This window comes from Ptychodera flava, chromosome 6 (genome assembly GCF_041260155.1).
Source record: "Ptychodera flava strain L36383 chromosome 6, AS_Pfla_20210202, whole genome shotgun sequence".
Lineage (NCBI taxonomy): Eukaryota > Metazoa > Hemichordata > Enteropneusta > Ptychoderidae > Ptychodera > Ptychodera flava.
The window spans coordinates 6,476,217-6,498,638 of NC_091933.1; the positions used below are offsets into that span (position 1 = coordinate 6,476,217).

At 35.2% G+C, this 22,422-nt stretch overlaps 1 protein-coding gene across 2 annotated transcripts in view; it reads right to left on the reverse strand.

Moving 5' to 3' along the window:
• LOC139134730 (malignant fibrous histiocytoma-amplified sequence 1 homolog) overlaps window positions 1–22,422 on the reverse strand; it is a 247,979-nt gene that overhangs the window by 40,887 nt on the left and 184,670 nt on the right. The window contains exons 5-7 of one of the 2 annotated variants that reach the window (XR_011552856.1): window positions 21,420–21,626; window positions 16,354–16,651; window positions 7,622–7,721 (exon numbers count right to left, since the gene is read on the reverse strand). The exons of the other annotated variant lie outside the window; for it this stretch is intronic. The gene's annotated coding sequence lies outside the window, so the exon portion shown is untranslated. The remainder of the gene's footprint in view (window positions 1–7,621; window positions 7,722–16,353; window positions 16,652–21,419; window positions 21,627–22,422) is intronic. 2 annotated transcript variants of the gene reach the window in all.

Here is a 22,422-nt window from a genome sequence, read left to right on the forward strand (position 1 = left end):
GCATTTCTCCACACAAGAACAAGGCGACGTCTACTGACCATTCAGGCTGATACACATTTCTATTGTTCCAAGGACCCTAGATCCATGGCTGTATGCGAAGGATATGGGCACCATTTCGCAAGTGGTATAGCAACAAACTGATGACGTCAAATCACCATACACAATACACAGTGCTGCAATTACAAGTCGTCTGTATTTAGTGTACTGTGAGTTGACGTCATCAGCTTGTGGCTATACCACTTGTAAAATGGTACCAGGATATGTTGTCGATGGTTCTCTCATGTGTCCTCTGGGCACAACTGGTACTGAGGTTAAACTTTCACCGGGGGATTTACTTCTGTGTAAACACTGTGAGGATGTTCGATTTCCTACCTCTTCAAGATTGTTTTATGAACGTCACGTGCACGTCGTCACCAGGGAGGTGGGTCAACATGCACTACTGAAGCCAGTCTTTCAACAGGTGGCTGTGGTGATGTGAATTCCAGCACCATTGATTCACAAGATGCAGTCAAACATGTACAAGACCCTTGTTCATGAGCAACTTATCGCCAAAGGGCTGCTTTGTTTTGTTTCCAACAAAATTGACCTGATTGTACATGACGTACTGGTGAAAATCTGTGTTGACTTCTACGAGAAGCAATTGATCGACAAAGCAAAGAAACTGCTTTATAAATTGTGTACTTCTGTCACCGACAAGCTTCCAAGATATATTGTCATGAAGGGCCAAAATAAAAAACTGGCAGATATGACAGATATTATGTCCTTGTTTCACGAGGTGGGTTCAAGAGTACCCGTGTTTGTAGCCAGGGATTTATGTGAGTTTCCAACAGTCTCCATTGACTACGTAGACATGTCCAGCATGCTCCAGGACATTGTTTCTATGAAAGCCGATGTTATAACTCTCAAAGAAGTACATAGAGCTACAGCTGACGTTGCGGAAACTCTCACAAAAGTCACTTCGAATAGGCCTGTTGAAAATCCAACGAGAATGTAAAATCTGTGATATCCTCCGCTGACATCACTGAGACCTCAGTCAGTTGTGATGAAAATATAACTGTGCCCGATTCACGTGACGATGATCAGACTTTGCTGTAAAGGCCATCAGAAAACCAACTTTTGAATAAAAGAGCAGCCTGTAATTGTTCGCTCCGGCCTATCTTATGCTGATGTTGCGTCTCATATAGATGACAACGAAGGGTTCCAGATTGTGCACAACTGTAGACGGGATAGATTTAAGTACAAGGAAAGACGTCAAAATCCTGACCGTAGTGGTAATGGTGTTATATACGGAACCAACAGCAGTGCTTCAACTACAATCTGTAGTGTTCGTCATGATACAAACAGAACTGTGCGCGAAAGAGGTGGCATATTCATCAGTAGACTACAGCCGACAACAAGTATTGGTGACCTGCAAGACTACGTTTTTAACAAACTAATATTCATGTGAAATGTATTGAATTAAAATCTAGACATGATTCTTATTAATCGTTCAGAATTCTTATCGAGGATAGACATAAAAGTAAGTTGTTAGTACCTGTTCTTTGGCCTCAAAATGTTTTGGTTAGACATTTTTTTGATTGACAGACATTTTTTTTTACTTCTGAATATGAAATTAAGCTTTTGTGTGAATCCTAATGATATTTTGTTACTTCAAGAAACGTGGTTAGCTGCTGACGAACTCAGTTTACAAAAGAATATTCTCGTTCGTCGCCCCTATGGCGGCCTTGGTATTTTATGGAGAAAAACTTTTGGTAACTGCGTAAAAGTTTTGAAATTTGATAATGATACTGACAGGATGATGGGTCTACTGATTGAATGTAACAATCAAAAACTTCCTATCCTCAACGTTTACATGCCATGTGATAATTGATCACTGTTTATCCACAGTTCAGGGGCACAATACCATTTCTGATGTAAAAATTCTCCATGATTTCCTTTGTGCGTTTCTGTAAATGTTAACAACCTTCCAAACTTTGAGTTTAATCATGACACTTTTGTCGGTCGGTGTAAATGGCATCTAGCTAAACCTAGTCATCTTGAGTCGTATCGTGTAAAGTGTGATGATTTGCTGAACAATCTTGTCATTCCGAATGAGCTTTTGCACTGTAGTGATGTAAACTGTACACATTCGAGTCACTGTAATGATATCAATTCATTATACAACAATATTGTAAATAGCCTCTCAGGCAGCTGATATGAGCATTCCTCAATCAAATAAGAAGAGGAATTTTAATGTTCCAGGTTGGAATGATTTTGTAAAAGCAACCTATGATGAAGCAAGAAGTGCTTTTAAGCTGTGGGTAAGTTTTTCAAAACCAAGACAAGGCAGGGTTCGCGCTAACGTTCGCCACAGTCGCAAATTGCGAATAAATGTCCGATGTGGCGAAAAAAATTTGCTACGCCTTCGCCACGCGTGGCGAAAGCTCGTGACCGGGTGCCGTGTTGGGATCATTGACCCTAGACGTCTTCGAAAGTCACGTCCGTCCTGCGATCCCAGACCGACTGTTTTCCCAAAGGACCAAGAATTTCGACATGCGGGTGTTCATTCTGATCGATCCAAAATATGTACTGGATTATTTATGTAGCCAACTATTCTAACAACTAGTCGGTTTTTTTTCTAAATAAGTGTACGTTATTTTCCGCAATCCAAATTTTCCAGCATGAACGCTGCAAGCATCGTGCGAAACATTTGACCACATACGTCGCGTCAGGGTGCAAGCATGAAGGGTAATTTGAGTTCACGCCGGCCAGCATAGCAGCACAACGTATTCCAAACAGCGTGCACCATCGTTAATCACGCCGGTTCTGTCACTTTTAACTTATCAAAATAACCCTTAGATCGGTCAGATTATCAAAATATTCAGTCATTTAAATATCTAGCCTTTGGAAAAAAATAATTCGTTGCTCTGTCGTACGTCAACCGATGATCGACGGCAGAGTTCCTGAGCATGCAACTGACAGACTGAAGTGATGGCGTTGTAGTTTGACCAGAGCTAAAATGAGCATGCGCGAAAAAGTTTCAAGATCCCCAATTTGTATACTCCAGTCCATGTACTGTTTGGGTAGTTTCGAGACACCCAAACAATGCAAATACGTTACGAATGCAGGGTACGATGCGGCTTGCGGGCAGCGACAAAATAGTTTATTGATTGTTCTCAGCTGGGAAAGAAACTAAGTTTAAAATACCATCTAATTTACAAAAAAAAAGAAATAAGCAAACCACCGAGAAGAGAACAAAGACAGACGAACCTCGGTCTAGACCATGGTTGAACAAATTACACAAGGTTTTTGTCTGTGCATGGAAGTATGAAATGTGAGACTGCAGATGAGTCGGTTGATCCTAGATTTGTCATATTGACGAACTGCTCTTTTGATTTTTCACTGAGTTTGCGAATTTAATTAATTTTCAAAACCTAAGCAATTTTTTAATACCAATAGTTTTCTTTGATACTGTATGGACAATGCTTTGCATAGTCAGGCAATCACTAATTTTATCCAGATCACCAATATTGGTATATACAGCAGTTTTTAAATGATATAAAAATAAAAGAGAGGACCGGTCATTGCCAATGATTAGACTTTGATGATTTTTTTCATGACATGTTGTGCAAGTTTTGTTCCAAGAACTCTCTTTGTTGTTTGTGTCATAATAAAAGTTAAAATACACAGAAGTTTGTTTGTCCCTGTCGGAGGGGTCAATTTATTCACCAGCACTCATGAAATATAGATCTGAACGGAGTTAAGACCAATTTTTGTTTAATACATATTTTTTTAATTGAAGGACAGACAACTTTCACAAAGGACCTGGAGTTTACTGTGCTCCTGGTCATTATTATCTGCTGCTATAAAATTAGCAGAAAATGTGCTCAGCAGTTATATCTGTCGAGGAATCCTTAAAATATGTACAACAGCCCTGGCCCAACATGTGGATAATAAAGTATAAACGTTATTGAAAATATAGGGTTTGTGCAATTTGTATGTGAAATTGATTTGTTGGGTGTGGCTAATAAAAATTGCTTGTGGCTAAAAAAAAATTGATCATTTTAGCCACACTAACAGACTGTGGCTACAATGAAAAAATTCCTAGCGCCAACACTGCAAGGCCACATTTTTCGTAAAATGCAAACTACTAGAGCTCATTTTAAGTATGCTTTGCGCTGGTGTAAAAATGAAAATACAGCTCAGGCAGACGCCCTGGCTGCTGACCTGATTAATAAGAATGATATTCAGTTTTGGAAGTATGTGGAACAAAAGTCTTCTAGTCGTGTCTCACTTGCTAACACAGTAGGAGGAGCCACTGGTCACAAAGGCATAGTGTACATTTGGCATGACCACTTTAAAGATTTGTTCTCTTCAGTCAGGACAGAGTGCAATAGAACATTTGTAGGAGACGCTTTATTGAATGTAAGCCATCTAATTGTATGTTTTCAGTTATGGATATCAAATGTGCTATTGCAAAGCTGGACAATGGTAAGGCATTTGGACTTGATGGTATCTCATCTGAGCATCTTGTACATGCCGGTGATATACTTGCTGTACTTTAAACGATTATTTTCATGCTTGTATGACACATGGGTACCTGCCTCCAAGTATGATTTCTACTGTCTTGGTGCCTATTATTAAAGATAAAGCTGGTGATGTGGCTGACAAGAGTAACTATAGACCTATTGCTCTATCCTCTGTTTTCTCAACGGTTTTAGAACTTGTGTTTTTAATACATATTGAGTCTTACTTGTACACGTCAGATAATCAATTTGGCTTTAAAGCTAACACATTCCACTGACAAGTGTATTTATCTTCTGAAGGAAGTAATCCAGTTTTGTAAGTCTCATAGGAATACTATGTTTTTGTGTTTCGTGGATGCTTCTAAAACTTTTGACCGTGTAAACCATTGGACACTTTTTAAGAAACTTATCTTAAGAGGAATTCCACTTATCATTGTACGGCTAATTGCCTTTTGGTACAGATATCAGCAAATTTGCATTAAATGGGGATCCGTTGTATCCCTTGTTTTTAATGTTTTAAACGGCGTTCGACAAGGGGGCATTCTCTCGCCACTTTGTTCAATGTATATATTGATGAGCTGAGCTCTCGTTTGTCAACAAACTTGTATAATTGGTTGTTTATTTGGTGGTAGAATTTTAAATCATATTTGCTATGCTGATGATTTAATCATTTTTAGTCCTTCAAGCAAAGGCTTGCAGAAACTAACCTATGTCTGTGAGATCTATGCTAGTGAACACGATATCTTGTATAATCAGAAAAACTGTCTGTATGATGATTATTCCGAGTGGGTTTAAAATTCTGAATGTGCGTAACTAATGCGTAAGTGTGTTCATAATTTTATCAGCAGAATGCAACAATGCACAAATTTTTATGTAACGAATATTTATAACTGTACATATATAGATTCATATCAGTGCAGGCATTGGAGAAATAGTTTATACTAGCTTGTATTTGTGTTGGTTTTGAGTGTGAACAATTGTACTTTCTACTACCATTTTTTCTTTGTTTATGTAATGTCTATGGGCCTTGATCCTGATTTAAATAAATAATAAAAAATAATCTTACAAAATTATTGATATTATGTCTTTGTGTTGAAAATCTTCAATCGAAGGCAGCAGCTCAAATCAACAGCCGTGGTATATTGCGTGTTTATCACTGGACGCAGAACTACCTTGCTATCAACATTACGTTATGTACCAATGTACGCCCCTGAAAGTTATAGAGTCAGCTGCGGCATCGGCAGTAACGCATTGGTCTCAATCTTTTCTTATTATGCCCCGTCTTTTGTACCGTCCAGAAATTTGAAAGCTAGAAATTTTTACCGTGACATAAAATACAGCGACCTTGCACACTAATGATCATTCCACTGTTTCTGTTGGGGTTTGTTGGTTTTTTATTTGCCCCGTGGCCCCTGGTAAAATCTTTTCCATACGATACACAGTTGAATTTTTTCAAGGTAAATTTAGTATATTCCCAGTTTGTAGGGTAAAGTTGTCTAGAGTGAAAGGTTGAGTTGACGCAGATAGAGTAGACGTTGGGCCTGGCACAGTTGACTGAGATCCGGTCGGTTTGGGGTCGTTTAGTCCAGAAACCTGCAAAGTTCTGTATGATTATCGTTCGGCATTTGGGTGTTTTAACTCAAATTTTTTGGACAAAGTAATTCAGTAATAATGTACGCCAGATTCCTTGTGTTGTTTTTGCCACCGTCATACGCGTATACGGACGGCTTTGGATTAAAAACGGTAAAAATATTCACTGCTCGTAAATGCGTGAAAAGTTTATTTAGTAACTGTTTACGCAGTATAGTCGTCAATACGACTAGGATTTGCCACCACGTTACGACTGTAATCCCGCATCAATAGTCAATACGAAAATTTTGTACTGAATTGAAGGAGGTAAAACTTCCGGTAGGAAAGGTCGCTCCATTTTCCGTCAAAGTTGTCGATCTGCAAAATCTTCACTGTGCACAAACTACATGAGTGGCTGTTATGGGTCTACGCGTCCAACATGCTTTTCACTGTTCCTTGTTACAAGCTATGTTCAAAGCGCGGAGTTACAGACTTTGGTGAAGTACCGGGTACATTGATTGTGTTCAAAACCACTACCTGTTTGCTCATCGTGTGTTTTGTGTCCCCATATGTCGACTGGCTCTATTTGCGTACACACACAGCTGTCAGGATTAAGATTTCCTGGATAAATAGATACACTCATAGTTTATTTCGCCTCTGACGCAAAGATACACACTGTTTTACATGTGCCATTCCTAGGTCCTGTGATCGATCACCACACCTTTAAGCGTATGTACCTGCACTAATTTTCAAACATTCAACACTAAAGTCTTTGTATGTGAGCCACGTGAGAAGTCATCTGATTTACTGCAGAGTTATGGTCTACATGGCAAGTAACAGACATTTAACGCACGAACGTGTACAGCAGAAATCTATTAATTTTGCAAAAAGCACAGCGTATTTTACTCAAAAATCACTTTTGCAAATATTTATTCAATATTAATTAATTTGTTAGCCGAAGATTATCTGGTTGGCTTTACCTTTTAGGTTGTCACGCAGTCGTAAGTTGCATGATAAGGGAGTGTTTATTTATGCAAATGTTTGCAAATTAACCAATTCACCAATTTTAAGATGTGTAACTACTTTAAATGACCTTTTAATAGCTAATCAAAAATAAATTTGTTTAGTTCTGGTTTCACCTTTCGGCTTGTACTGCAAAGTGCGTGTTTTTACCAGTGTTTCTTTAGATTGTATTGTCATTATTATCTGATATTGCATTTTCTCCTAAAGTGCCTAAAATTGGGCATTATTTGATCACCTGAATGAAAAATAAATAAATAAATAAATGAATAAATAAATAAAGCATGTATGTACGTATGTATGTATGTATGTATGTATGTATGTATGTACGTATGTATGCATGTATGCGTGTATGTATGTATACATGTACGTATGTTTGTATATATGTATGTATGTATGTATGTATGTATGTATGTATGTATGTATGTATCTATCTATCTATCTATCAAAGAAACACTGATTTGTGTAGCAACCACGCAAACATGTATATACCGGTATATAAGACAAAAATTAATAGGGTTACTTACCACCTACAGTCCTGCTGTCATCACATTCAACCTTCATGTCATCGAGAGACTTAGTAAGATCAGTAACAAGAATGTAAATGACCCGACTTGCAAGAAATACCTGAGAGAGAGAGAGAGAAGAGAGAGAGAGAGAGAGATTGCAGATAAAAGTAAACAACATATGAACTGAAAATGCTCACCTGTTTCATTATATATTGCAGTTATGTGTAAATTTTAACCTTTGCCACATGTTTGCAACTTCATTGAAAGTATTATGATCAACGTAATGAACAATAATCACCGATGATTAGGTCATGAAGTGTACAAATATGTAATTAGCTGAAATAAAAATATTAAAGTTCTTTTACTGCCGTCATTGTATCACCACTGTATCTAGTAAGTGTAATTACCGTTGGTCAAGTCCTTCAAGCCATATATGCCGAGGCTCATTACACATGAAAATTATAAATTAGCCGATATGAAAATGTGAAATGACTTTTGATATTGTTTTAACCTGGTATAATCATCAATGTACATGGCATGCTTTGCCAACTTTGATCAAGTAAATCCCAGTATATATCCCTAATAAGCAAAGTTCATTAAATATGTAAATAAGGAATTGGCTTAAGTAAAAATGCTTAATGATTTTCAATAATGTTGTATCATGGTATCTGCGATATATGTAGCAAGTTTTGTCAACTTTGGTCAAGTTGATTCAGATATATATCTCAAATTAGGAAAGTTCATTTAATATGCAAATTGGGAATTGGCTGAAGAGAAAATGCTTAATGACTTTCAATAATATTGTATTATAGTGTCTTTAATGTACATAGCAAGTTTCATCAATTTTGATCAAGTCAATTCAGATCAATATCCCTAATTATGAAAATTCATTTAATATGCAAATTAGGAATTGGCTGAAGTAAAAATGTTTTTTGATTTTCAATAATATTATATCACAGTATCTTTGATGTATATAGCAAGTTTCAACAACTACAATCAAGTTAATTCAGATATATATCCCTTATTTGGAAAGTTTATTAAATATGCAAATTGGGAATTGGCTGAAGTAAAAATGTTTAATGACTTTCAAAAATGTTGTATTATAGTAGCTTCAATACATGTAGCAAGTTTCATCAACTTTGGTCCAGTCAATTTAAATATATATCTCTAATTAGCAAAGTTCATTAAATATGTAAATTAGGAATTGGCTGCAGTTAAAATGCTTAATGACTTTCAATAATGTTAAATCATAGTATCTTTAATATACATACCAAGTTTGGTCGATTTTGATCGAGTCAAATCAGACATATATCCCTAATTAGGAAAGTTCATTAAATATGCAAATTAGCAACTCTCTTTCATGTCACCCCTTAATGGTTCCAACTACTGATATATCTTGGTGTGATCAACATTTGTAGCAAATCTCATCAAATTGTGTGTAGTCGTTTTTAATGAATATCCGTTTTTTCTAAAATCATTAATTATGCAAATGAGCAAAAAGTATGCAAGCCACACCCACCAAAAACTAATCAGTTCTTGCCATTTGCTAACTGAATCTATGTACCAGATTTGATTCTGATCTGACGAGCCGTTTTTGAGACATCGGACCAACAGACAGACAGACAGACAGACAGACAGACATTGCTGCGACATATGCTCACGTGTGTAAACACGTGAGCAAAAAGACATGTCACATTTTCGCTGTGTTATATAAAACGTTTTTAGACTGTGGTCATTACATGTACTCCTAACAAACAAACTTGACGGATGATAAAAATGTTGACGATACATTTTGTGTGATATCAACTTATTATTGCTATAAACACAATTAGAACTATTTTGTGATTATAAGATAAACAGTAAAAGTCACAGAATATGCTCTATAAGAGAGGGTTTACTCAAAGCATTTAGTAATTATCAAATTTTCTAGTGAAAATATCAAAAGTGTAATTATTGAATTAAATGTTAAAGAAAATTGTAGTATTTAAAGCCATCTGCTTTTCAAACATTGTAAATTTATCATTTTTGACAATTTTTAAGGATATTTCATCTCATTGATACACATTCTTGATAATGTCAAGATTAAAGGTCAAAACTTGATGATTGCTGATTTCTTAGAGGACCTGGATGCACTTGAAGGTTTCGGGATCATATCTGATTGGTTCTTTACTATTTCAAAGTGCCTCTCTAGGCCAGTCCTTAAAACAATGTAAGGGGTCATATCTAAGTGGTCCCTTAAAAAGATTAAGGGACACATCAGGGTGGTCCCCGAAAGTTTCAAGAACTCATGTGGGTGGTCCTGAAAGTTTCAAGGTCACATTAGGATAGTCTTTGAAAGATTCAGGGACAACTCAGGTTGGTCCCTGAAAGTTTCAAGGTCACATCAGAGTGCACTATAGGGAAAAAGTGAGTGACTAGAGCGAGAAACTGACGGTTTCTCGCAATCGGTGAGAATCTGTTCTTATTCTTATTGTCGTGTGAGAAAATTTTAATCTCCACTTGAGATTGGTGAGAAATGCACTCCTTGGCGAGAATCAAGTGTGAGAACAAATTCTCACCGGTGAGAATGGAAATTCTCACTAAGTACAGCGAGAATTGAAATTTACTGGCGAGAATCATCAAGACTCGTCGTTCATTGGCGAGAATCATAAAGACTTGATTACATTTCTTTGCATCTACTAAAAATAGTTCATTTTTAATAGAAGGGCTGCAGTTGTTTAGTGATTTTGTAAAATTTTTCAGAATTAATTAGCACACTCACAAGAAAGGGTAGTTTAATCAAATTTGCCAGGTCTCATTTCCTGGTATATGAAATAAATAAATGTACAATACATTTTCTTAACATCTACCAAATCAATTGAAAGAGAGATCACCAAAATACACACTACAGCAGAACTGATTTGGGTAGAGGTAGAAGGCCATTTTCCCATCGAAAAATTTAAAATCTTATCATGCATCGTTTGCTGATAATAGTAAATGCCTACAAATCAACCTTGGAAAGGGAATTTGTATTTGACTTAAACCTAAACAAAAGTGACAAATCAGTTACATTTAATGGGTCCTCCTTTCCTGAGCGTGCGAAAAGCTAGACAAAATGTAATTTTGTTGGAGATATATTTTATGATTGTGCAATTGTCAATAATTTATGAAATTTGCCCCACCTTCACACAAAACACTGCTTGATTGATGATTTTTAAAATAGATTATAACAAATATTCAAGATCTTATAATCACAAAATAGTTCAAATTATGTTAATATTTGAGATAGCACTGTGCATAAGTGTTGCATCAGGTAGCTAACACCAGTTCGCATTGAATGTAATTTTGCTTATTTGAATTCTACACAGTTTGAACATACATCTCGTGCGAACTCACACTAACAAAAATACCGTCAAGGACAGTGTGCTCACATTCGGTTTGAATTGGTCCATTTGAGAAATATTTAAACCAGGAAAAACAAGAATGACAAAAGCAAATAAGGTCTCCAACTTAGGTACTGGAGGTCATCTTTAGGAACATGCATATCAACTTCTACAGCAATGGGACAAGCAGATCCTAAATACATAAGCAAATGTCAACAACAAAAAATAGACAGAGAAGGCTTGATAAAAAGAAAAGGTGGAAGTGGGTAAAAAAATGTACAAGGGATCTGATAAAAAGTAATGCTACCTCATCAATCTTCTAGACCCTACCCCCTCCTGAATATCAAATGTTCCATCCCTTGGTATTACATAACACCAGATTACAGGAAATGTATTTACAACCTTTGGGAGTTTTTAATTAATGCTATGAGTGTTATCATTCTAATGTAAACAGCACTTAAGTTAGTTACAGATAGTGAAATGCCTTCCACTGTGGGCGGTGATTTACAACATCTGGAATTATCCTGGATCAAAATGTCTCATCAGTCCTTGTATGTCTTACATAGAAAAGTTGCAAAAATTGGTCTGCAATGAAAAAATTCACCTCAGCTTTGTTTTCTGGATCAAATTTTCCTACAAAATGATACCAAATATGACAAAATTATGTTCACAGCCTTCGAAACTGTCTCACAACATATCCTGGGTTGGTGTAGGTCATTTAAGGTCACAAACTGAGAAAATTACCTAAAATATACAAATTTGGGGGTTTCCCAACACTTCGAGCAGAAAATTTATCTAATAACATCACTCGGGCTTTATACCAAATTACAAAGCTATCAAACAAGTAATTTTGAGAACAAGTTTTCTTGACCAAAAATGACAATATTGTCTTAAAAATACAAATTTGTATATTTCAGGACAATTTCCACATATCTGACTATTGTCATGTCTGTACGTCTGTGTACAAAATATGAAAGCTGTCTGTCCAGGGGTTTTAAAAAGAAATACTGTTTAAGATTTTTTGACCAAAAATGACAAAAATTGCCCCAAAATAGTAATTTTCCCAATTTTGTCATAATTTCAACAAATTAGAAGAGTAACACCCTCGCAAAGATTCAACCCAAATTTGAGAGCGATTGGGTAGGCGGTTTCAGAGAAGAATAATTTTTACTGAAAACGAGAAAAATCACCAAAAAATTCAGCAAAAATACAAAATTAAAGATATCTTCACAATATTCATAAAACTGCATAAGGTTCACCTAAGGGGCCGTCGATAATAAAAGCTGACGCACGACAAACGTAATTCTTTCGTTTAGGGGGAGGGGGTAAAAGCTCATTTCGTTTTGCGTGCGTCAAAATCACATAAGGATTTTCGTCTATTGTTTTCGAGTGCGACTTTGCAGCCAGAACGCAATACTATCTTGCAATACTATATTCGAGAACAGAATGACAACAAAATACGGAGACTAAAAAGACAACGAAAGACATAAATGTGAATAAACTTGTAAGATTTTTCAACGTGAAACATATACTAGGTATACCAAGTGAAAATTTTAAAATCACTAAATTGCTTTTTTGATGCATTTTCCAAAGAGTGCTTGGGAAATGATGAAAAATGCTTTTTATCTGGTCAAAATCGGTTCAGTCATTCAAAAGTTATGAAGATTTTTGTGTATGTAAAACCTCGCGGCCGAAGGTCATAGTATTGGAAAAAAGTTAAAATTGATGAAATCATAGATTTTCATAGGCTTGTTTTCCCTGAAATACATGACTCTGTAACAAATATGATGCTAAAAGTATTTAAAAGTATATTCTTTTTACAAAATAATTTAATCTTTGACCAAAGGAAATTTACTTTTTGATGTAAACATATCCAAATATGGCAGTTTGTCCAATTCTGCATCGCGGAAAAATTATAAAATGACTGAAAAATACAAATTTTGGCAGATTTACAGTCATTCTGATGCAAAATAATTGGTGAACTTACAAAGCATTCTTAATCTATATGCAGTGCTACTGAAGTGTAATTAAAAAAAGGGAAAGTTCATGCAGGAAAGGTAATTAGATAGTCAGAAATGCAGTGTTTAGTTTGACTTTACTGCAAAATGTGCCTTTGCGGGCCACCCAAAAATAGGGTAAAATATGAAAATTAGCTATGTTTGGCAAAATCTACTCAAGAGCATTGACGTTTAAAAAGAACAACCAAAGCATATCAGCAAAGAAAAACAATTTTGCAACAAGTTTCAAATATAAATATGGTAAACTTACTTCCAAGATCACTGTAATTTTGACCAAAAATGTCACATTTGTACAAAAAATGACATCCACATTGAATGATGAAATATGAAAAGTTATTATGTACAAATGTATACGCAATGTCTGAGCAAGTATTTTATAGTGTCAAGCCATCTTTTCTGGGTTTTTATCTCTAGAAAACCCTCTGTTATGAGCACCAATGAACATTCAGCAACAAAACTACTCTAAATGATAAAAAATGAGTGACAGAAAAACCCATTTATGCAAATTTCTCGCTTTGAATGAGTCGCCACTGGCCCTGAGATATATCGAGAGCCTGCATGAATGTACTTTTGTTGGTTAACCACTGGCTACGAAAATTTAGGAAATTTTTGAAATGTTCATGAAGTTCATAGCAAAATTTTGATGAAGGAATATCTACTTTATTGAAAATAACCTATACTGTTTCCATGGCAACCATTCTTTTAATTAAATTGTTAGTTATCAACAAATTCCTTTGGTATGCCAATACAGCTCATCTCAGAACCAGACATACTTATATACACACATGATTTGGCAACATCCTGAAAATTAAATAATTTTCAACAGCTCTGATTTACATTTTCATAATTTCCTAAACATTTTTGTTTTTTATTAACGCCTCCAATTATATAATTAGATATTACTGTACCTTTAGAATATGTGAGGTTTTAATCTTACCATGATCCACAATATTTTTTGGTTGTTGGGAACATTCAAATTCAAAGTAAGTGGAATTTGAAAATTGTTGATGAAATGCTTTTAATTATTCTATGTGAAGTAGTTTCGATTGCAGATACTACAACAGAAGAGTTCAACACTGCCAAGATATGAGTATAGCACACTGAATTTTGAACTTCAGAGTTATGAAAATGACTGAACTGTGTCACAATAAAGTTTCTTTTATAAATCAATCGTTTCATTCTTTTCTAAGATAGTAGAGACTAAGGATTATTAAAGGATATTAGTAACTTTCAACCAGGAAAAAATACCAATAAGTGGAAAGGATCAAAAGAAATCAACTTATTTATTTCGTCACATATTACGAAACCGAAAAGAAACACATAATTCTCATTTAAGTGATTAGGGCTTATTTTATACTTGTCGACGTTTGATGATGGAAAGGAACACAAAAAATAACTAACTTAAAGAATCATTATAAAAAACTACGAATGAACCTCAAAAGCAACAAAATTCCAAGCATAACATTACATTATGGTTCAGAATGTTAATTTATAAAGTTCGCTCAAAATGTACTTTGAAAACGATAGTATTTTGACAGCCGTACCGGCAGCTACTTACTAAAGTCTGTTGAAAAAGAGTACTAAATATCGTTGTTCTCAGGTCAACAAGTGATTGAATCGAAAAAATGGTTCATGAAACGGTAAAACAACAACTGAAAAATAAGTAATTTTTCTCAAGAGTGACTTGAAACGCCTCGCCTGAAAGAAAATTTCATCCCGTTTCACAGAAACTGACCGTGTTTTTCAAGCGCCGTAGCTATGAACGATAGGTCGGGGGAATCCCCGCGAAAATCGCTCACACACGTCCAAAACATTGATCGTTCGCTTTTGAGCTGCATGATTCACCTTGTCAAAAATATATTTATTTTGAAGATAATTAATTAATTTCTTATTTTTTTCTTTCGTTTATTAATTAAAAGTCATCATGATGTTTTTAGATGCTTTAGAAAAATTCAGAACCCGCTAAAAAGCGACTATTTGGCCAAAATTCAAACAAAAAACACGAAAATAGAGGTCGAATCATGGGCTATCTATCTTTGAATACTTTCAGTGTCTTTACGCTCAGGCTCAACTGCGATAGAACGCTGTGTATGCGTAGGCTCAGTGGGCTAAAAATAGTGAGTTGAAAACATGGCCGCCGCTCTCGCTGATGCACGATTTTTGCATCGAAATTTTTCACTCATTTTCGTTCGTATGACTTTGAAACTCCAGGAAACGATTGAGAAGAAAGGGGTACCTTGAAGTATTGAGGTATTTGCTGATAATTTGCCAAATTAAACGAGAAAACATGCTTCGAAAATTCCCACACGCTTACACACTGAGCGCTTTCAGAAGCCGTAGCATGTTTGTGTGGTATACCTACATATACATGGAACATTTTCCTACATGCGAAATACATTAAAATGTTCTGTGTCTTAAAAAGTGAAACGCGTAAAGTGAAGGTTTAGTAATTAATGTGAACAATCGGTGTTTTTCCATGGGCGTGCGGATCGCAGAGGTGTGTGTGGGTTTGTCCGAAACAGCATCATAATATGAAGTTGATTTCGCATAAGAACTTTCATTTTGAGGGGGGAGGGAGGGGGTTTCAAGTTAAACGAAGGAATTACGTTTCTTGTGCGTCAGCTTTATTATCGACGGCCCCTAAGGTACTTGCACACAAATTTTCAAATCAATCAAAACAGCGGTTCTCGAGATATTAATTCTTGACCATTTTCACATTTTGTAAGCTCATTTGCATAATTTTGGCAATGCAGACTTCATTTGAAGAAAATCCCATCTATAGCCCAGGATGCATCCACACACCAAATACCAAGCTGAAACGTGCAGCGGTTTGCGTGTTTTTGATGTTGACGGACATACTGTACGTACATACATACATACATACATACATACACACAGACATACAGACGCCATCGACTTCAGCTTATACGATAAACTCACATTGGTATAACCAAATGTGAGCTAAAAATAGTAGTCGTTGTGACATTGCTTCTGAAGCTCTTTTATATTGCTCTTTTTATTTCTCTCTTATGTATCACTGATGTCATATGTTTTGAAAGTGATTGATCATTTATGTTGTATTTTACTTATAATATACGGTATAATATATATATATATATATATATATATATATATATATATATATATATATATATATATATATATATATATATATATATATATATATAGAAAACTTGATTGATACACACTACCACACCCAGTTGTTTGGTCCGTACGTACCGGTATTTTAATGAACTTGTGACACAACGTTTCGCTCCAAAACTGGAGCTTCTTCAGGTGTACTGATCCACTGGGGATCAACTGCTCACGTCCTATGGATACTATATATATATTTACATATATCACCAACCTGATGCGTGATGTAGTATACACCTTGCCCAGCAAAATCCACAAACTGAAGAAGAAATTAGCATCAGAACCGTCAAGCGTGGTCTTCGCGAACAGATCTTTTTGCAACCTACGATAAACGTCTTCATTTTGTTCCCCTTCCATTTTTACAGCATCTACTACATCCTTGACCTCGGCATGGGTGGCTGGCTCTTCACCTCCACTAGATGGCGACTTCTTCAGTCCACCCACGATGATATCTGCTAGTAACTTCTGGATCTCTTTGACAGATTTGTTACCCTTATACGTTGTAGTACGCTCTAATCGAAACATAAATGAAAAGAAATGAAATATAATGGTCTGAAAATGTTGTGCATTTACCTTTGTTTTCCTGAAAAAAATATTTGCGGATTCACGTTTATACAATGCTATTTTTTGTTAAACAGATGCACAAGCCAAGTTTTGTCATCTCCAAACAGAAAATACCGAGATATATACTCTGGTCGTTCTATGTCACGACAGCCTGCGTCTATGTTATCAATTTTGGTGTGTCAGAACTTTTTGCGTCAATCTTCGACATGCCGGTCGATTAAAACAAACAGCATGGCGGTTCGTATTTCTCCCGCGATCAAAATTTTAAAGACGTAAAGATTTCGTAAAAATTGGTCATAATTTTTAGAGACTAATAAAACACATTTTATTTGCTCACGTGTTTACACACATGAACATATGTCGTGGCGATGTCTGTCTGTCTGTCTGTCTGTCTGTCTGTCTGTCTGTCTGTCTGTCTGTTGGTCCGATATCTCAAAAACGGCTTATCAGATCAGAATCCAATCTGGTACATAGATTCAGTTAGCAAATGGCAAGAACTGATTAGTTTTTGGTGGGTGTGGCTTGCATACTTTTTGCTCATTTGCATAATTAATGATTTTAGAAAAAACGGATATTCATTAAAAACGACTACACACAATTTGATGAGATTTGCTACAAATGTTGATCACACCAAGATATATCAGTAGTGGGAACCATTAAGGGGTGACATGAAAGATAGTTGCTAATTTGCATATTTCCTAATTAGGGATATATGTCTGATTTGACTAGATCAAAATCGACCAAACTTGGTATGTATATTAAAGATACTATGATTTAACATTATTGAAAGTCATTAAGTGTTTTAACTGCAGCCAATTCGTAATTTGCATATTTAATGAACTTTGCTAATTAGGGATATATATTTGAATTGACTGAACCAAAGTTGATGAAACTTGCTACATGTATTGAAGCTACTATGATACAACATTTTTGAAAGTCATTAAACATTTTAAGTTCAGCCAATTACCAATTTGCATATTTAATAAACTTAAGGATATATATCTGAATTAACTTGATTGTAGTTGTCGAAACTTGCTATATACATCAAAGATACTGTGATATAATATTATTGAAAATCAAAAAACATTTTTACTTCAGCCTATTCCTAATTTGCATATTAAATGAATTTTCATAATTAGAGATATTTATCTGAATTGACTTGATCAAAATTGATGAAACTTGCTATGTACATTAAAGACACTATAATACAATATTATTGAAAGTCATTAAGCATTTTCTCTTCAGCCAATTCCTAATTTGCATATTAAATGAACTTTCCTAATTAGAGATATATATCTGAATCACCTTGACCAAAGTTGACAAAACTTGCTACATATATTGCAGATACCATGATACAACATTGTTGAAAATCATTAAGCATTTTTACTTAAGCCAATTCCTAATTTACATATTTAATGACCTTTGCTTATTAGGGATATATACTGGATTTACTTGATCAAAGTTGGCAAAAACTGCTATGTACATTGATGATTATACCAGGTTAAAACAATATCAAAAGTCATTTCACATTTTCATGTCAGCTAATTTATAATTTGCATGTATAATGAGCTTTCACAGCTCGGCAAATATGGCTTGAAGGACTTGGCCAACGGTAATTACACTTGCTATATAAAGTGGTGATACAATGACAGCAGTAAAGAATTTTGATATTTTTATTTCAGCTAATTACATATTTGTATACTTCATGACCTAATCGGCGGTGATTATTGTTCATTACCTTGATCATAATATTTTCAATGAAGTTGCAAACATGTGGCAAAGGTTAAAATTTACACATAACTGCAATATACAATGAAACACGTGAGCATTTTCAGTTCATATCTAATTTAAGTGTGCATATATCATTAGATTTTGAATGGTACGAAAAGATCAAATTCAGTAAAATTTGATCGAATTCGAACTCAAAAGTAAGGCACCGCATTATAATAATAATAATAATAATAATATATTTGGTTCTTATATAGCGCACATATCCACAAGTAGATGTGATCAAGGCGTTTTACAATTATTATTACCCCAGGTCACTGGACCTAATATGATACCACTCAACTCCCTGGGGAGCAGACAACAGCTCACATGTGCAGCCAATAAGCGCAGCAGAGCTAAACGCACACATAACAACCTCTGTCCTACCAGGTACCCATCACTCCTGGGTGGGGAGAAGCAATGAGGAATAAAGTGCCTTGCCCAAGGACACAACACCACAGCCATGCCGGGGCTCGAACTCACCATCCTTTGATCGTGAGTCCACTGCTCTAGCCACTGGCCCATGATGCCTCCATCATGGGCCAGTGCAAATGAGATTTGCTACAAATGTTGATCACACCAAGATATGATTACCTAGCAAAGACATCACAGTCAAAACCGCTCGGCCAAATCCCCACCCTTAACCAGATATGAACTGAAATGCTCACGTGTTTCATTATTATTGCAGTTATGTGTAAATTTCAACCTTTGGCACATGTTTGCAAATTCATTGGAAGTATTATGATCAACATAATGAACAATATTCACCGCCGATTAACTCTAAAAGATCATGAATGTAGCAAATCTAGCAAATCTCATCAAATTGTGTGCAGTCGTTTTTTGCTCACGTGCTTACACACGTGAGCATATGTCGCAGCGATGTCTGTCTGTCTGTCTGTCTGTCTGTCCGTCTGTGTGTCTGTCTGTCTGTTGGTCCGATATCTCAAAAACGGCTTATCAGATCAGAATCAAATCTGGTACATATATCCAGTTAGCAAATGGCAAGAACTGATTAGTTTTTGGTGGGTGTGGCTTGCATACTTTTTGCTCATTTGCATAATTAATGATTTTAGAAAAAACGGATATACATTAAAAACGATTACACACAATTTGATGAGATTTGCTACAAATGTTGATCACACCAAGATATATCAGCAGTGGGAACCATAAAGGGGTGACATGAAAGATAGTTGCTAATTTGCATATTTAATGAACTTTCCTAACTAGGGATATATGTCTGATTTGACTCAATCAAAATTAACCAAACTTGGTATGTATATTAAAGATACTATGATTTAACATTATTGAAAGTCATTAAGCGTTTTAACTTCAGCCAATTCCTAATTTGCATATTTCATGAACTTTGTTAATTAGGGATATATCTTTGAAATGACTGGACCAAAGTTGATGAAACTTGCTACATGTATTGAAGCCACTATGATACGACATTTTTTAAAGTCATTAAGCATTTTTACTTCAGCCAAATCCCAATTTGCATATTTAATGAACTTTCCCAATTAGGGATATATATCTCAATAACTTGATTGTAGTTGTTGAAACTTGTTATATACATCAAAGATACTGTGATATAACATTATTAAAAGTCAAAAGACATTTTTACTTCACCCAAAAACTAATTTGAATATTAAATGAATTTTCATATTTAGGGATATTTATCTGAATTGACTTGATCAAATTGATGAAACTTGCTATGTACACTAAAGACACTATAATACAATATTACTGAAAGTTATTAAGCATTTTCTCTTCAGCCAATTCCTAATTTGCATATTTAATGATCTTTCTTAATTAGAGATATACAGTATATCTGAATTGACTTGACCAAAGTTGACAAAATTTGCTACACATATTGCAGATACCATGATACAACATTATTGACAATCATTAAGCATTTTTACCTTAGCCAATTCCTAATTTACATACTTAATGAACTTTGCTTATTAGGAATATGTACCGGATTTAGCTGATCGAAGTTGGCAAAACATGCTATGTACATTGATGATTATACCAGGTACAGGCTAAAACAATATCGAAAGTCATTTCACATTTTCATGTCAGCTAATTTATAATTTGCATATCTCACAGCTCGGCATATATGGCTTGAAGGACTTGGCCAACGGTAATTACACTTGCTATATAAAGTGGTGGTACAATAAATGCAGTCAAATAACTTTAATATTTTTATTTCAGCTAATTACATATTTGTATACTTCATGACCTTTTAGAATTAATCGGCGGTGATTATTGTTCATTATGCTGATCATAATAATTTCAATGAAGTTTCAAACATGTGGCAAAGGTTCAAATTTACACATAACCTCAATATATAATGAAACACGTGAGCATTTACAGTTCATATCTGTAAGCAACTTTCCAAAGCTGAGTCTACTAAGTTAAATCAATTGGCTCGTATTAGAATAGAGACTTCAGTGTGGAAAGATGATGGTGTCCCTGGCCGCATATTCAAGGCAAAACAGTTAGCAATTCTAGACGTTTTTTTTTTAATGTACGTTGAACAAAACCTTTTATAATCGAGCATGTATATCCGTTTTTTCTAAAATCATTAATTATGTAAATGAGCAAAAAGTATGCAAGCCACACCCACCAAAACTAATCAGTTCTTGCCATTTGCTAACTGAATATATGTACCAGATTTGATTCTGATCTGATAAGTCGTTTTTGAGATATCGGACCAACAGACAGACAGACAGACACACAGACAGACAGACAGACAGACAGACGGACAGACAGACAGACAGACAGACAGACATCGCTGCGACATATGCTCACGTGTGTAAACACGTGAGCAAAAAATGCATGATCATATACATTGGTGCCTTTGACCATCTTACAGTTTATCTCGTCACAAATGTTCTTTGACTACTAATACACTAACACTTTTAATCCACTGATAATGTAAATCTTTACCCTTAATTATCCATTGTGTGATATCTATACTGTAGATTTCGGCTCCATGAGTGCTCCTATGTTCTGTTTGATGAGGTTCGTTGAAAAGACTTCTTTTTGTTGAGGTCTTCCCTGCACCATATGCACCAACCAACATAATACGTCCTCGGAAAAGCTTTTTGAGCGTTGTTGAACTTTGAAATGACACTTGAAGCTCGTTAAAAATTTCTGGCAACGAGAAGTTAGAGCAAGATGACTGGCTCAACTTATTTTCAGGAAGGCTATCACATGTGCATGACCTGTATTTCTAAGAGCAAATCTAATTTCCTAGATAAAGCACTCGTAGTTAACTTGTCCTGATAAACGAATGAGCAGCAAGGCATGTCAAATACTGTGTCTTCGATCGGGGTTCGAACTGACACGATTGGAACTAATTTGGGATAATTGGATGGCAAAGTAATGTCGATTTATCTATCTGCTTTTTTACATTACACACTCGTTTTTGTAATTTGTTATATAGCAACATTCAGCTATACCGCACCTGACATTTTCGAGAAATTTGAAAATTATGACATTGTAATTATCAAAAATATACCGCAATTATACGGTGTCACTCAAATTTGATCAGAATTGGTACATACCAAAGATCAACAATAAGTGTTATTTCTATCTGTTCAGTGCAGGAAAATTATGCATTGATTTTATGACAATTTCTGCACAGTATAACCAGAAAAAAACAAGAAATACAACCAGAAAAACAACAAGAAATATTTAAACCAGAAAATTAAGAATGACAAAAGTAAATAGGGTCTGAAACTTTAGATACTGAAAGTCAACTTTAGCAACATGCATAGCAGAGAATATTTCTACCATGGATGTACAAAAATAGACATCCATATGGTTTCAGCAGATCTGTTAATATGTCACAGTTCATAAACAATGATAGGAAATGAACAATTAGCTGTTTCAGTTACTGCTACCACTCCCAAACATAATAGGTAACCTGCATACAAAGAGGTTAAAG